Consider the following 14,068-nt stretch of genomic DNA (forward strand, 5'->3'; position numbering starts at 1 on the left):
ATTTTCATCATCTGTGGAATAGACAAACCAAAAAGTACCCTCATACCATGCACAAAAATAAACTCAAAATGCTTTAAAGACTTAAATGTAAGACAAGATACCATCAAACTCCTGGAAGAGAACATAGGCAAAACATTCTCTGACATCGACCTTACAAATGTTTTCTCAGGTCAGTCTCCCAAAGCAACAGAAATAAAAGCAAAAATAAACCAATGGGACCTAATCAAACTGACAAGCTTTTGCACAGCAAAGGAAATCATAAAAAAAAAAAGAAAAAGAAAACTTACAGAATGGGAGAAAGTAGAACAGCCTTGTGGTTGCCAAGGGGGAGGGGGAAGGAGTGGGATGGATGGGGAACTTGGAGTTAATAGATGCAGACTATTGCCTGTGGAATGGATAAGCAATGAGATCCTGCTATGTAGCACTGGGAACTATGTCTGGTCACTTATGATGGAGTATGATAATGTGAGAAAAAATAATATATACATGTATGTGTGACTGGGTCACCTTGTTGTACAGGAGAAAACTGACAGAACACTGTAAACCAGCTATAATGGAAAAAAATAAAAATTACCAAAAAAAAAAAAAAAAGCAAGAATCAGCAGTCTTGAAAAAATGAAAAACGGTGGGACTTTTTGACGATACACAGAACATGGCCAATGAATGACTGGAGAAGATTAATCAGCAGTGAAGTTAGAATTGTTGGAACAGAGAAAGATGGAGCCATGTTCTCTACCCTACCAGACAGAAGGGCAGGCTGGGCATTAGACAAAAAGGAAGAGAGTGAGGGCAGGGGTCACGAACTTTAAAACTAGAGGTTAGAAATGTATTAAGGGAAAATTAAGATCAACAGAGCCTGCTGACATTACTGTACCTCAACCAGTGGATGGGACGCTATATAAACTGATTGGTCACATACCAATTTTGATTGACTGTCAACTTGTTAAATAGGTTGAACATCACCTCTAAAAGTAGCAAGGTGAGGAAATATTAAGCCCACTAAATCTCATGTTTCTTACCTAAAACAGCAGGAAAGAAAGTGGTCAAATTTTCCCTACTCTGGAAGCTATTATGTGGCTAAAAACTAATGTATATAGAATGCCCTGCATAGTGTAGGCATACAATAAATGACTATTAGTATATTTAAAAAATCCATATTCTATAAGAATTCATCTACAGACATCATAGTGCCTTTCTACCACATTATGCCAGGCAATATGCCATGGACAGTCTTCAGTGAAGATTCTAAGTCTCTTTCCTCTTCCATGTCATTCACGTTGGCCACAAGTTCTCATCAATGCTGCTACACGCAGTGATTTCTCAGCATGCCCTGCCCCTCCCGTAACACTGCCCCTACCCACTGTCTGGCTTAAAATGACCCAAGCTTCAACTGTGACCTATGAAAAAATGAGAGGCAGTCCTTTTGAAATCATACAGACACGATCGTATACCAGCTTTTTTGTGTGTACTTTCCTATTTAATAAATAAGACAGCAGAGGAAATAAAAACTCATCTCAGCATTTGAAGTCCTACAAAAGATATGCTTTAGCTTTACTCTGCATTCACACTTAATTCCAGAAATGTTTCCCAGGAGCCCCACAAGATGAGCAAGAGAGCATGCAGGCCAGGTTTATGAATAATGAGTCCCTGTTATACTAGGGGGCCATGGACCGAAACTGCCCACCTTGGCCAAGCACAACAATAGCTGCCTGCATGAGTTGTCTCGCAGCAGGAGGCCTGGATAAGGAACAGAGTGTTGCCCTGAAGACTAACCAGGAGGATTTGGAAGGGGCCATTTGGAGGGAGGAGACCACCAACCTCCCAGGGTCCTTGGCACTGGAATTCATCTTCGCTGAGAGTGGCACGTGCCACCAAGAAGGACTCTGGGCCAGACCAGGTATTGGCTGAGCAAGATGACTGGCCAGAGACAACCCAGTAACTAGCCCAATTCCCATTAAAAAAAAAAAAAAAAAAAAAAAAACAGAGTCCGAGCCACATGGCAAAGCATTTCTCCTGGGTTCCCTTATCCTGCTGTTCTCTGTCCCAATAAAGTATTTTTCTCTCTCAGCATGTGTATCTCCTCAGACAATTCATTTCCAAGTGTTAGACAAGAACCCATGCTTGGGCCGTGGAAGGGGTCCCCCTTCCTGCAACAGTTATATTCAGAACCAACGTAATGCAGGCAGACCAAGACGAGCTGTTTATTGCAACGCTCTCCAAGGACCATTTAGAACAACAGCCAGACTGAGGGGTAGTGTGCTGCAGAACCAAGAGGAACTAGGAAGATTATCCATTGCAATTTCCCACCTGATGTCCTGTCCCCTACAACATATCCAAGGATGCAATCTTGCTATAAAAATTCCAGTGAAGGAGTTCCCGTCGTGGCTCAGTGGTTAACGAATCCAACTAGCAACCATGAAGTTGTGCGTTCGATCCCTGGCCTCGATCAGTGGGTTAAGGATCCGGCATTGCCGTGAGCTGTGGTGTTGCTTGCAGACGCGGCTTGGGTCCCGTGCTGCTGTGGCTCTGGAGAAGGATGGTGGCAATGGCTCCGATTCGACCCCTAGCCTGGGAACCTCCACATGCCGCAGGTGGGGCCCTAGAAAATAGAAGAAAAAAAAAATTCCAGTGGGGGAGACCACAGACATTTTTTTTAGAGTTTGTGAAAGTTCTGTTGTAAGAGTTTTCCTTCAATGAGCTGAAATTCTACATCCGCACTCTTGGCAGAGGGCATCTTAGAACCTAGTGTTGTCACTAGCAATTTCTTCTGAATTCTCTCAAAAGACAACTTCAATTCATTCACAATATGCAACCAATGAAGCATTGTACTTTCTGTGCTGCTCTAATTATGTTTCAATTCCAGTAAATTCAGCAAATAAATTGTATTTGCAAAACTAAAGCCAATATTTACAAAAATGTAAATAAGAACAAAGAGGAAGAGAAGTGAAAGAGAGAAATATAGTAAAAGAGAAAAGGGTGAGAGTAGCTAAAGAAAAGCACTTCCTAAAAAACAAGTATTGGTAACTTTTAAAAAGACATAGGATTTCCATTAACAGCATATAGAAGACTGAAAGCCACTGGACATAAAACACCTGGAAATGCTAGATAAGAGAGTTTAAACACTTTTAAATGCATTGCTGAGCTTGTAAGAAAGTAACAAAATCTCCAGATGCCAAAAATAAAGTAAAATCATGACTATAAAAGCCAACCCAGCAGCTGCCTATCTCCTGTACCCTTGAACTTTCAGTTTTAGTAGGTGGCTCTTTGCATATAAATAGTAAATTAATAAAGGATAAGAGAAAGAAATCACAAATGTAGGACTAAAAGGACAAATCCAAACAGACTTCTCAGTTATGTGCAAATAAATATGAAAACACAGGTGAAATGAATTGCTTTCTAGAAGAGTGAAAAGCAAAAAGATAGTTTTCATTAAGTCGAGGATAACTAGGCAGTTAACTTATCTATTTAGCAGGGTTCTTAACTTATTAACTAAGGCGATTAAACAAAAGAAAGAAATAAAAGGTGTAAACAGCAGAAATTAGGTAACATTTACATTATTTGAAGATTAGATGCGTGTATACCTGAAAAATCCAAGAGAATTCATGAAAAAACTCCTATACTGCAAAAATATGAAAATTCAGAAAGATGTCTGAGTTCAAAATTAGTTCAAAAAATAGCCATAATCACCAGACACACTCTAAGGAAAATAGTATCAAAAAGATAAAATATCTAGAAATAAACTTAGTCCAAATATAAAAAAATTTATATGCAGAAATATTTTAAACACTGCTGAGAGATACAACATTAGACCTTAATAAGTGGAAAAACACCTACTATTACTGGATAGGAAAATTCATTGTACAAAGATGCCAATTCTCCCTATACAAATGTTTATTACCATTTCAATTAAAATAAAATTGGAGTTTCTTTTTAAATAGGCAAGCAGATTCTAAATTTCCCGTGAAAAAAGAAACCCAAGGAAAATCCTGAAAAAATTAAAGAGAAATGATGGCTAGACTCATTAGATATTGAAAACTATTTTAAGGTTACAATAATTAAAAGAGTATGATGATACTAACATAGTTAAAACACACTAATCAATGGATCAGAAGAAAGAATCTAGAAATAGGAAAAAATACATTGAGTTCTTTAGACTATGATGAATATCTGAAGATAAAGATGGGTTACTGGATAAATCTATTATTCAATAAATAATCCTGTATTAACAGAGTAGCTGTATGATGAAAAATTGTTTCATTCCTATCTTATTCTTTACTTTTGAGTAAATATCAGATGGAGAAAGAATTTAAAACATTTTTCAAAGACATAGAAAAGAAAAAGAAACCATAAACCATTAACAAATACCAAAGGAAAGATTTTTTTTCTTTAATCTTAGGGTATAAAAGGCTTTTATAAGTATGACACAAAATCCAGAAAACAAAGAGAAAAGACTAACATTTAAACATGAAAAGAAGATAAATTTCTTCATGGCAAAAAAAAAGGAGGAGTAAATATTTGCAAAAATATGTAATTAGTCATTAATACACAATGACTTACTAATAAGGCCAACAGACCAATTAAAAAAAGATCAGAAGATATCAACAGATGATTCAGAGTATAATAGAAATGGCTCCTAAACATTTTGAAAGATATTGCATAATGGAATACTACTTAGCCATAAAAAAAAAAAAACAAAATAAGGCCATTTGCAGCAACATGGATGGAACTACAAACTCAGTGAGGTAAGTCAGAAAGAGAAAGACAAATACCACATGATATCACTTATATCTGGAACCTAATATACGGCACAAATGAACCTTTCCACAGAAAAGAAAATCATGGACATGGAGAACAGACTTGTGGTTGCTGAGGGGGAGGGAGTGGGATGGACTGGGAATTGGGGGTTAATAGATGCAAACTATTGCCTTTGGAATCAATAAACAATGAAATCCTGCTGTGTAGCACTGGGAACTATAACTAGTCACTTATGATGGAACATGATAATGCGAGAAAAAAGAATGTATATATGTATGTGTGACTGGGTCACCTAGGTGTACAGTAGAAAACTGACAGAACACTATAAACCAGCTGTAATGGGAAAAAATGAAAATCATTTTAAAAAATAAATAAATGATATAGAATTTCACTCATAGTAAAAGAAATTCTAGGAGTTCCCGTCGTGGCGCAGTGGTTAACGAATCCGACTAGGAACCATGAGGTTGCGGGTTCGGTCCCTGCCCTTGCAGGGACCGAACCCGCAACCTCATGGGTTAACGATCCGGCGTTGGGTTAACGATCCGGCGTTGCTGTGAGCTGTGGTGTGGGTCGCAGACGCGGCTCGGATCCTGCGTTGCTGTGGCTCTGGTGTAGGCTGGCAGCTACGGCTCCGATTCGACCCCTAGCCTGGGAACCTCCATATGCCGCGAGAGTGGACCAAGAAATAGCAAAAAGACAAAAAAAAAAAAAGATCAGAGACAACCCATTGATGGGGACTGGGGAAATACATCCTGGTATATAGATATAAAATAGATTTTTAAAAGAGCCACTGAAAAGTATAACTAGGTTCCGAAACTGAACAATCCCCAATGCAGGCTGCTGGGTGGAAGAAGACGGAAAACTGTGCTGTCCGTGATTTGTGTGAAAACAGAATATACACAGATATTTATATATCTGTAAACACAGACTCTCTCTAGAAGGACGTAGAATAAAACCAGTCAACTGGCTGCAGTTGACTCAAGCAGAAAAGTGGGTGGTTGGTCAAGAATAAGTACAAAATGTGTTTTATCTTGTATCCTTTTTGGAACCATTTAAATTATGTACCAAGTCTATGTATTAATTATTCAAAACTTTAAAATTTTAAGTAATACATAGTGGTCACTGTCTCAAATAAATAAATAAATAAATAAATAAATAAATAACTGATATGCTGTGCCATCTCAGCCTGGTAACTTACAGTTTGACTAACCATGTGAAAGGGTTGGGGTTTTTTTCCCCAAAACACAAGCATTACACCCTTTCTGAATGAAAGAAGAGGGTTATCTTTGCTGGAGTCTGTTAGAAAAGCTGGAGTTTGTTAGAAATAACATACCAATATAAATATAATTTGAAGAGTAAAATGCTACCTGAAGGAAAACATATCCATTTGCTCTGTGGTTTAAAACACATGAGTAATTTGAGCATAAATTTGCAACATTTGTTCTAATAAACTTATGCAAGTCATTATTTAGGAAATTATTTTAAATTTGTAGCTGCTTTTACTAAAAAAAAAATTATAGGTCTTTAGAAAAGATACATTAAAAAAGAGATGTGCATTATTCCACTCAACTTCCCATTAAGATGTTTCATATCTTAATTCTAAGTTGATCATAACCATCTACATAATGACGATAAGTTTAATTTTAGCAGCAAAAGTTTGATGTTTTTAATACAGGGATAATGTTTTAGGAAATGTGATGGCTATTTCTTTAATATGTGATAATTCTCAAAGCTCACTATGTAAAGAATAAACATTAAAATATAATAAAATCTGTATGCTAATGTTCCAGGCATCTACTAAAGAAAGTAGAAAAAATTTTAGGGAGAAAAACACAGCTGTGTGACTATTTACCCAAAATCATGGAACTATCACATGGTAAAACTTTACACAAAACCCTCTATGAATAGACTTTATTATTATACATTTCACTAGGCTTAGTCCCAAGATTTCATTCTCTTATTTCCTACTTCAGTATTTGCTATGAAAGATCTCAAAAATATGGAAATAAGAACTCTGGCGAACATGACAACTTTTTTCCTGCTAACTGAAGAGCATACTTTGATAAACAATCCTTAAGAATGTCAAAGTAATAAGCAATGAGATCCTGCTGCACAGCACTGGCAACTATCTCTAGTCACTTATGACGGAGCATGATAATGGGAAAAAAAAAGAATGTATATATGTATGTGTGAATGGGTCATCTTGCTGTACGGTAGAAAATTGACAGAACACTGTAAACCATCCATAATGGAAAAAAAATACAAACCATTAAAAAAATAATAAAAAGGGAGTTCCCGTCGTGGCGCAGTGGTTAACGAATCCGACTAGGAACCATGAGGTTGCGGGTTCGGTCCCTGCCCTTGCTCAGTGGGTTAACGATCCGGGGTTGCCGTGAGCTGTGGTGTAGGTTGCAGACGCGGCTCGGATCCCGCGTTGCTGTGGCTCTGGCGTAGGCCCGCGGCTATAGCTCCGATTGGACCCCTAGCCTGGGAACCTCCATATGCCGCAAGAGCGGCCCAAGAAATAGCAACAACAACAACAACAACAAAAAAGACAAAAGACAAAAAATAATAATAATAATAAAAGAAAAAGGATGTCAAAGTAAGTAATCAAAAATTCAGAACTATCACCCTGCTAAGTTAACTGACACATGCACAATGAGCATCACCCATGGGTTCAATATTATATCAAGGTCACGGCTATTAAAAAAAAAAGTGTGACCAAGTGTGAGACACACAACCACACACCAAAAAATGCACAAAATGTGAGAAAGTTTATGAGTGAGGACTGAATGAGGTGTGCTATAGATTCAAAATAAGAGTCCAGAGAAGAGGGAGCTCAAAGAGGACCATATAACCTGCAAAGGCCCCCAGGCTTCATCAGGACATTATAAACAGGGAGCTTTTTTTGTTTGTTTAATTAAAAAGTTTAACCTAAAAAAAACTCCAAAAGGAGTTTATGGGCCAAGGCAGAAATGAACTTGATATGTGGAAAATAGGAGGAAGTAAAGCAAGACAAGTTGAGAGAAGACAGGACTACGGGAACTTCAGAAGCTGAACAAATTAAGGAAATTTCCCAAGATCACACAGCCAGTGAAGGCCTGTGCCAGAACGTGGCCCAGCAGAACCCTCACAGATTTTTCTCTCACTTCCCACCTCAGATATATTTTCCAAAATTTGCAGTTAGTAAAAAACTGTTTTCAGAATGAACAGCTATTGTGGTGGGTTAATGGTTCTATCATCGTGAAAGCATCTTCTTCAACCTTCTTCCCATACTAGAGATGTTCCCCCGTCACCCCTTCATCTGGCAGGCTCCCAATGGGCAAAAACACTCCTTTGTTACCTTCTCATCTTTGCTGGGGGCTGCTCCACCTAGAGAGCATGCCCTCCTTTCTCCTGGCTTCTGAACAAATTCTCACTTCCCTTCCATTATAGACTCCCAGAACATGCTACTGTCTCTCAGTTCCTCTAAACCCATACGAATGCCTCCTTTCTCTGATGCTTTCTAGTGTGTGCAATTTTCACCACGAGACAGAGCTCTCAGTTACAGACCTACTTGAACGTTCTTAATGTTGCTATCACTCTGATTTCTAGAATCTTACTAAAAATGCCATTTGTATAAGAATCACACCCTATTTTTTCTGTGTCTTCCCTAGCTCTAGATACGTATTATTTACCTTCCTCACTCTTTGCCCTTTTCTTTACTACAGCTTTACTCAAATGGTTTCAAAGGTCAGAAAGACTTGTGGCCAATTTCTCCTGGGAGAAGAACTGAAAACAACAGGAAACTTGTAGATTTCCAAGTCACGTAACCTTTTTATAATGATCTCACTGAACATAATGTCAGAGAGTACAGAGCTAAAATAATAAAGATGGGCTTTTTCCGCTGCTTATTGTCTGTTTGAAAAACACAGAAAAATGAATTATGGGTTCTAAAACTTGAAATGTTCAATTCACCCGCTTCAGAAAAATAAGCATGTTAAAATGCAATGTTTATTTTAAAATTTGCTCCTAGTAGCATCCAAAATTTAAAATCCAGATGAGTCACAAGTTTATCTTTATGTTTAATTCAGGGACCAGAACTAGTCAAAGGTCAGTAAGAGCTGAGTCACTACCAATTGATATGCAAGATTGTGACCCCCTAACAGTTCATAATGTTCCTTCAAGCAACATAGTCTCAGGGTTACTCAGCAAGGGATTAATTTGATAGGTGGATAGTTAGAATGTAAAAGATTTCATTAGGAAGAGTATGGGCTAAATTGTTATTGTTGCAAGTCTTGCAAAATGATTTATGAAATACCCTTCTATTTTATCTTGTGATAATTCTTGCACATACACATGTATGGGGTAAGATGATTTTTTAAAAAGGTTTTATAATTCTAACAGTTGCTTCCTTAAAATTCTTCCATTTAAGACTGACATTTAATATATTCTTAGGAGGACATAAATTCTACACTTTATGCCCAGATGATAATTTGACTTGTCAGGAAATACAGAAAGGTTTTGATATATACGACCGTTTACCTTCACTTTCCACGGTATCTAGTAATGATTCAGTAGGTCCTTCAGTGCCTTCAGGCCACTGCAAACAGTACAATCTGGAGGATTTTTTTTTTTTTTGTCTTTTTGTTGTTGTTGTTGTTGTTGTTGCTATTTCTTGGGCCGCTCCCACGGCATATGGAGGTTCCCAGGCTAGGGGTTGAATCGGAGCTGTAGCCACCAGCCTACTCCAGAGCCACAGCAACGCAGGATCTGAGCCGTGTCTGCAACCTACACCACAGCTCACGGCAATGCCGGATCGTTAACCCACTGAGCAAGGGCAGGGACCGAACCCGCAACCTCATGGTTCCTAGTCGGATTCCTTAACCACTGCACCACGATGGGAACTCCCAATCTGGAGGATTTTATACTGTCATCATGAACTACTGAAGCTACACCTGGAATTTACCTGGTCATAACACCTAACTATGGATTAGATGATGCTCAGGACATGAGCAGAGGGTGGGCAGCAGAAAAGGTGTTGATGGAGAGAAAAAAATGCAATAAAGAAAAAAAAAACACATGATTCTTTTCTTCAAAGGAGCTTAAACCCTAGACAAGAAAAAGAGTTGATCATTTCCATAGACTGAATTGTGTCCCCACACATTCTAAACAAGAAATCGAGTTGATCATTGCCATGGACTGAATTGTGTTCCCCTCTCACACACACACACAGCTGGATTTATTTATACTTTTCCATTAAATGCATAGAAAATCAGATATGAAAAAATGGTTTTCAGGCAGTGGACAAGAGGCAGTGCAGGACTGCGGTGATGGAGAGAAGGGAAACAAGACAAGCTGTACAGAGGGACCCAATTCAGGCAATCTCCAGGCTGCAAAGAAGAGGGAGGGAGGCTAAAAAGTGCCCAAAGTTGGAGTTCCCATTGTGGCTTAGAGGAACCAAATCTGACTAGTATCCATGAGGACTCAGGTTCCATCCCTGGCCTTGCTCAGTGGGTTAAGGATCTGGCATTGCTGTGAGCTGTGGTGTAGGTCAAAGATGAGGCTCGGATCTGGTGTTGCTGTGGCTGTAGTGTAGGCTGGCAGCTACAGCTGTGATTGGACCTCTAGCCGAGGAACTTCCATATGCCAAGAGTGCAGCCCTGAAAAAAAAAAAAAAAAACAACAGAGCCCAAAGTTGAGGAGACGGAGACTGAGTTGGGGAAGGCATAGATAGTAAGAATCTGCAGGGCCAAGAACAGGAGAGGAGGCACCACATGGAGAGAGCATCTGAGCCCTGGAGCCCTGCAGGCAGAGGACTGGCTGACACATGTGTGAAAGGCCAGGACTGGTTGACACATGGCAGAAAGGAGTAGAACAATTTCCAAAGATCACGCAGGGCTGTGAAGAGTTACTATTCCGGCCAACTTTTAAGGAGCAAAAAAACTCAGCAGCAAAGTGGTGGGAGGCTTCTTCAGGAAACTGCTATTTCTCATAGAGGTCTTATGGAACTAATTGACCGTCAAAACCACGTGTCCACACAGGTTTGATAAAAAGCAATGTTTAAAAATACTTCTTATAAAGAGAAATGCAAATCAAAACTACCATGAGATACCACCTCACACCAGTCAGAATGGCCATCATTAATAAATCCACAAATAACAAGTGCTGGAGGGGCTGTGGAGAAAAGGGAACCCTCCTGCACTGTTGGTGGGAACGGAAACCGGTACAGCCACTATGGAGAACAGTTTGGAGATACCTTAGAAATCTATACATAGAACTTCCACATGACCCCGCAATCCCACTCTTGGGCATCTATCCGGACAAAACTCTACTTAAAAGAGACACGTGTACCCGCATGTCCATTGCAGCACTACTCACAATAGCCAGGACATGGAAACAACCCAAATGTCCATCGACAGAGGATTGGATTCGGAAGAGGTGGTATATATACACAATGGAATACTACTCAGCCATAAAAAAGAATGACATAATGCCATTTGCAGCAACATGGATGGAACTAGAGAACCTCATCCTGAGTGAAATGAGCCAGAAAGACAAAGACAAATACCATATGATATCACTTATAACTGGAATCTAATATCCAGCACAAGTGAACATCTCCTCAGAAAAGAAAATCATGGACTTGGAGAAGAGACTTGTGGCTGCCTGATGGGAGGGGGAGGGAGTGAGAGGGATCAGGAGCTTGGGCTTATCAGACACAACTTAGAATAGATTTACAAGGAGATCCTGCTGAATAGCATTGAGAACTTTGTCTGGATACTCATGTTGCAACAGAAGAAAGGCTGGGGGAAAAATGTAATTGTAATGTATACATGTAAGGATAACCTGACCCCCTTGCTGTACAGTGGGAAAAAAATAATAATAAATAAAAAAAAATAGTTTCAGCCCTTACAACTTAGGTCTCAAATAATAAAGCCCAGGGTGTTTTGGTTTAAAAAAAAAAAATTTAGTGAAGTTATAGAACAGAAAATCAATATACAAAAAGTCTCATTTTTCTGTTAACAACAAACGATGGGAAAGAAATCAAGAAAACATTTTCATTTACAATATCATCAAAATAAACAAATAAATAAAATTTGGGGGAATAAATTTAATCAAGGAAGTGAAAGATCTGTACACTGAAAACAATAAAAACACTGATGAAAGAAATTGAAGAAATTAGAATTGATGCTGTTAAAATGTCCATACTACTCAAAAGGATCTGCAGATTTGATTTAAACCTTACCAAAATTCCAGAAGCATTTTTCACAGAAACGGACCAAACAATCCTAAAACTCATATGGAGCCACAAAAGATGCCAATGGGCAGAATATTTTGAAAAAAGAAAAACAATGCTGGAGGCATCACACGTCCAGATTTCAAACTATGATACAAAGCTATCGTAAGCAAAGTAGTATGGGACTGGAATAAAAGCAGATGCATAGATTGACGAAATAGACTAGAGAGGCCAGAAATATACCCATAGATATATAGTCAATTAACTTTTGACAAGGCCGGGTGTCACTTATAAGTGGAATCCTTAAAAACAAAAACCACCAAACTCACAGGAGCAATGGGCCACGCCAGTGGGAGCACCAGCCAGAGGCTTCCCCAGTCCAGGCCGTGAGTTGGAGTCCTCGCTTCTGCTCGGCTGTGTTTTCTGGTCGGCTGCCCTGGGCGGGAGGTGCGCCCTCAAAACGGAGGGGAACAGCCAGAGGCCTTGCCACCAAGCCGACCCTGCAGTACCCGAGGCCAAGCCCCCTGCGCACCTGCAGCTCCGCTCCGCCCCCTGACGCACGAGGGGCGGTGCCTGCCGTGGCCACACCCCCAGACTCCACGAGAGGGGCTGTGGTGAGTCTCGCAGAAGCTGCAGAGGTGTGCCCGCCGCCTGAGACGTGGCCCTGTCATGGAGTCCCCGTCGTGTGTCCATGAGGGTGAGTGTGGTGGGCGTCTCGGCAAGTCAGACCTGAAGACTGTCTTCCGCTTTCATCATATTCCCCTGGGGCTGTGGCGCCTTCCCACTTCTCTGTCTGCCCGCCTTGCTGTGTGGTGATCCCGGCACAGGCTGCCTGTGCTCCTTGAAGGGGTCTTCGGGTCCTCGGAGAGACAGAGCATCTTCTTTGGCCCTAAGTGGGAAGAAGAACGGGCTGAGACCTTTGCCCTGTCCTGGAGGCTGCAGCCCTGGGTTGAATGGCAGCACCTGCGCTGAGCCAAAGGTGCTGACCGATCAGCTGGGAGCGCCCTTTGGCACGGCTCACTGGCCGCCGTCAGCGGGATCTGGATGGCGTTGCGTGTGAGGGTAAAAGACCTTCCCAAGAGTTGGCGTCGCCCCTCCTGCCTCTCCGTGCTTGTGGTGCTGGGGCACCTGGGTCTGTGGGTGGGACCCTGTGGAGGCAGCTGGCCACCGGCAAGGGTGAGCAAGCCCCCATTCAACTGCCACCTTCCAGGGTCTCCTCCTGTTATTGTCTGTCACCACCATCTGTACCCAGAGGGGGCCCAGTGCCTGGTCTGCGGGTGGGAGCCCCAGGAGTAGGGGAAAAGGAAGAGGCCTCCCTGCTGTAGGGGCCACCAGCCAGGCTGCAGGCACCACCCCCAGCCCAGACCCTGTGCCTATGGGCTGCCCTCTACCTGTGGTGCCTGCCTGCTAGGCCTGCTGGCCATCACCAATGCCTGACCAAGGGCATGGTGCCTGCCGTGCAGAGCTATTACCCAGTGGGCACTTGGCCTATCACTTGGCCGTGGTGCTGGGCAGGGCTGCCAACCCCTCACCTGATTCCTGGTCCTGGGGTGTTCTCTGCAGGTCCCTGGCAGGGCTGGATGGTCTCTCTCTGCTGGGCGTGATTTTGGGGGCCTACCTGATGGCGTGACAATCCTGAGCCCTTACCTGCTCCTCGTGGGCACCTCTGCAGGGGTAGTCTTCGTAGTGGCTTTGTGGGTTCTGTGTCTGGGCATGTTCTCATACCTTAAAGCAGCTGCCAGATCCCAGCTGCATTGAGGGAGGGGACTGCTGGCATTGCTGGGGAGACATTCCAGGTAGGCCCCTTCTTGGCGCTGTTGCTACGTTTCCTTCCACCAATATCTACCCATGTTCCACCATAGAAAGGACTGTGTGGATTCATGTGGTCCCTGAGCCTGGGCAGCTAAGGACTTCTCTCCACCCCAGCTGTCTTTAGGTTGGGGCTGTCACAGTGCCTGAGCAGCTACAGCGGGGGCTACAGGGAGGGCTGGGACTACCACAGCGCCTGAGCGCCTACAGGCCAGAGAGACCCACCCCACACATAGCATGCTCCTGGACACCTGCACACCTCACAGGAATACCTGGCACTTCAGG

At 41.6% G+C, this 14,068-nt stretch overlaps 1 pseudogene; it reads left to right on the top strand.

Annotated features, from left to right (window-relative positions):
- The first annotated feature begins 1,713 nt into the window (after positions 1-1,713).
- LOC125112196 (uncharacterized) lies at positions 1,714-13,867 on the top strand (annotated as a pseudogene).
- The last annotated feature ends 201 nt before the right edge of the window (positions 13,868-14,068 follow it).

Source organism: Phacochoerus africanus, chromosome 11, assembly GCF_016906955.1.
Source record: "Phacochoerus africanus isolate WHEZ1 chromosome 11, ROS_Pafr_v1, whole genome shotgun sequence".
Classification (NCBI taxonomy): domain Eukaryota; kingdom Metazoa; phylum Chordata; class Mammalia; order Artiodactyla; family Suidae; genus Phacochoerus; species Phacochoerus africanus.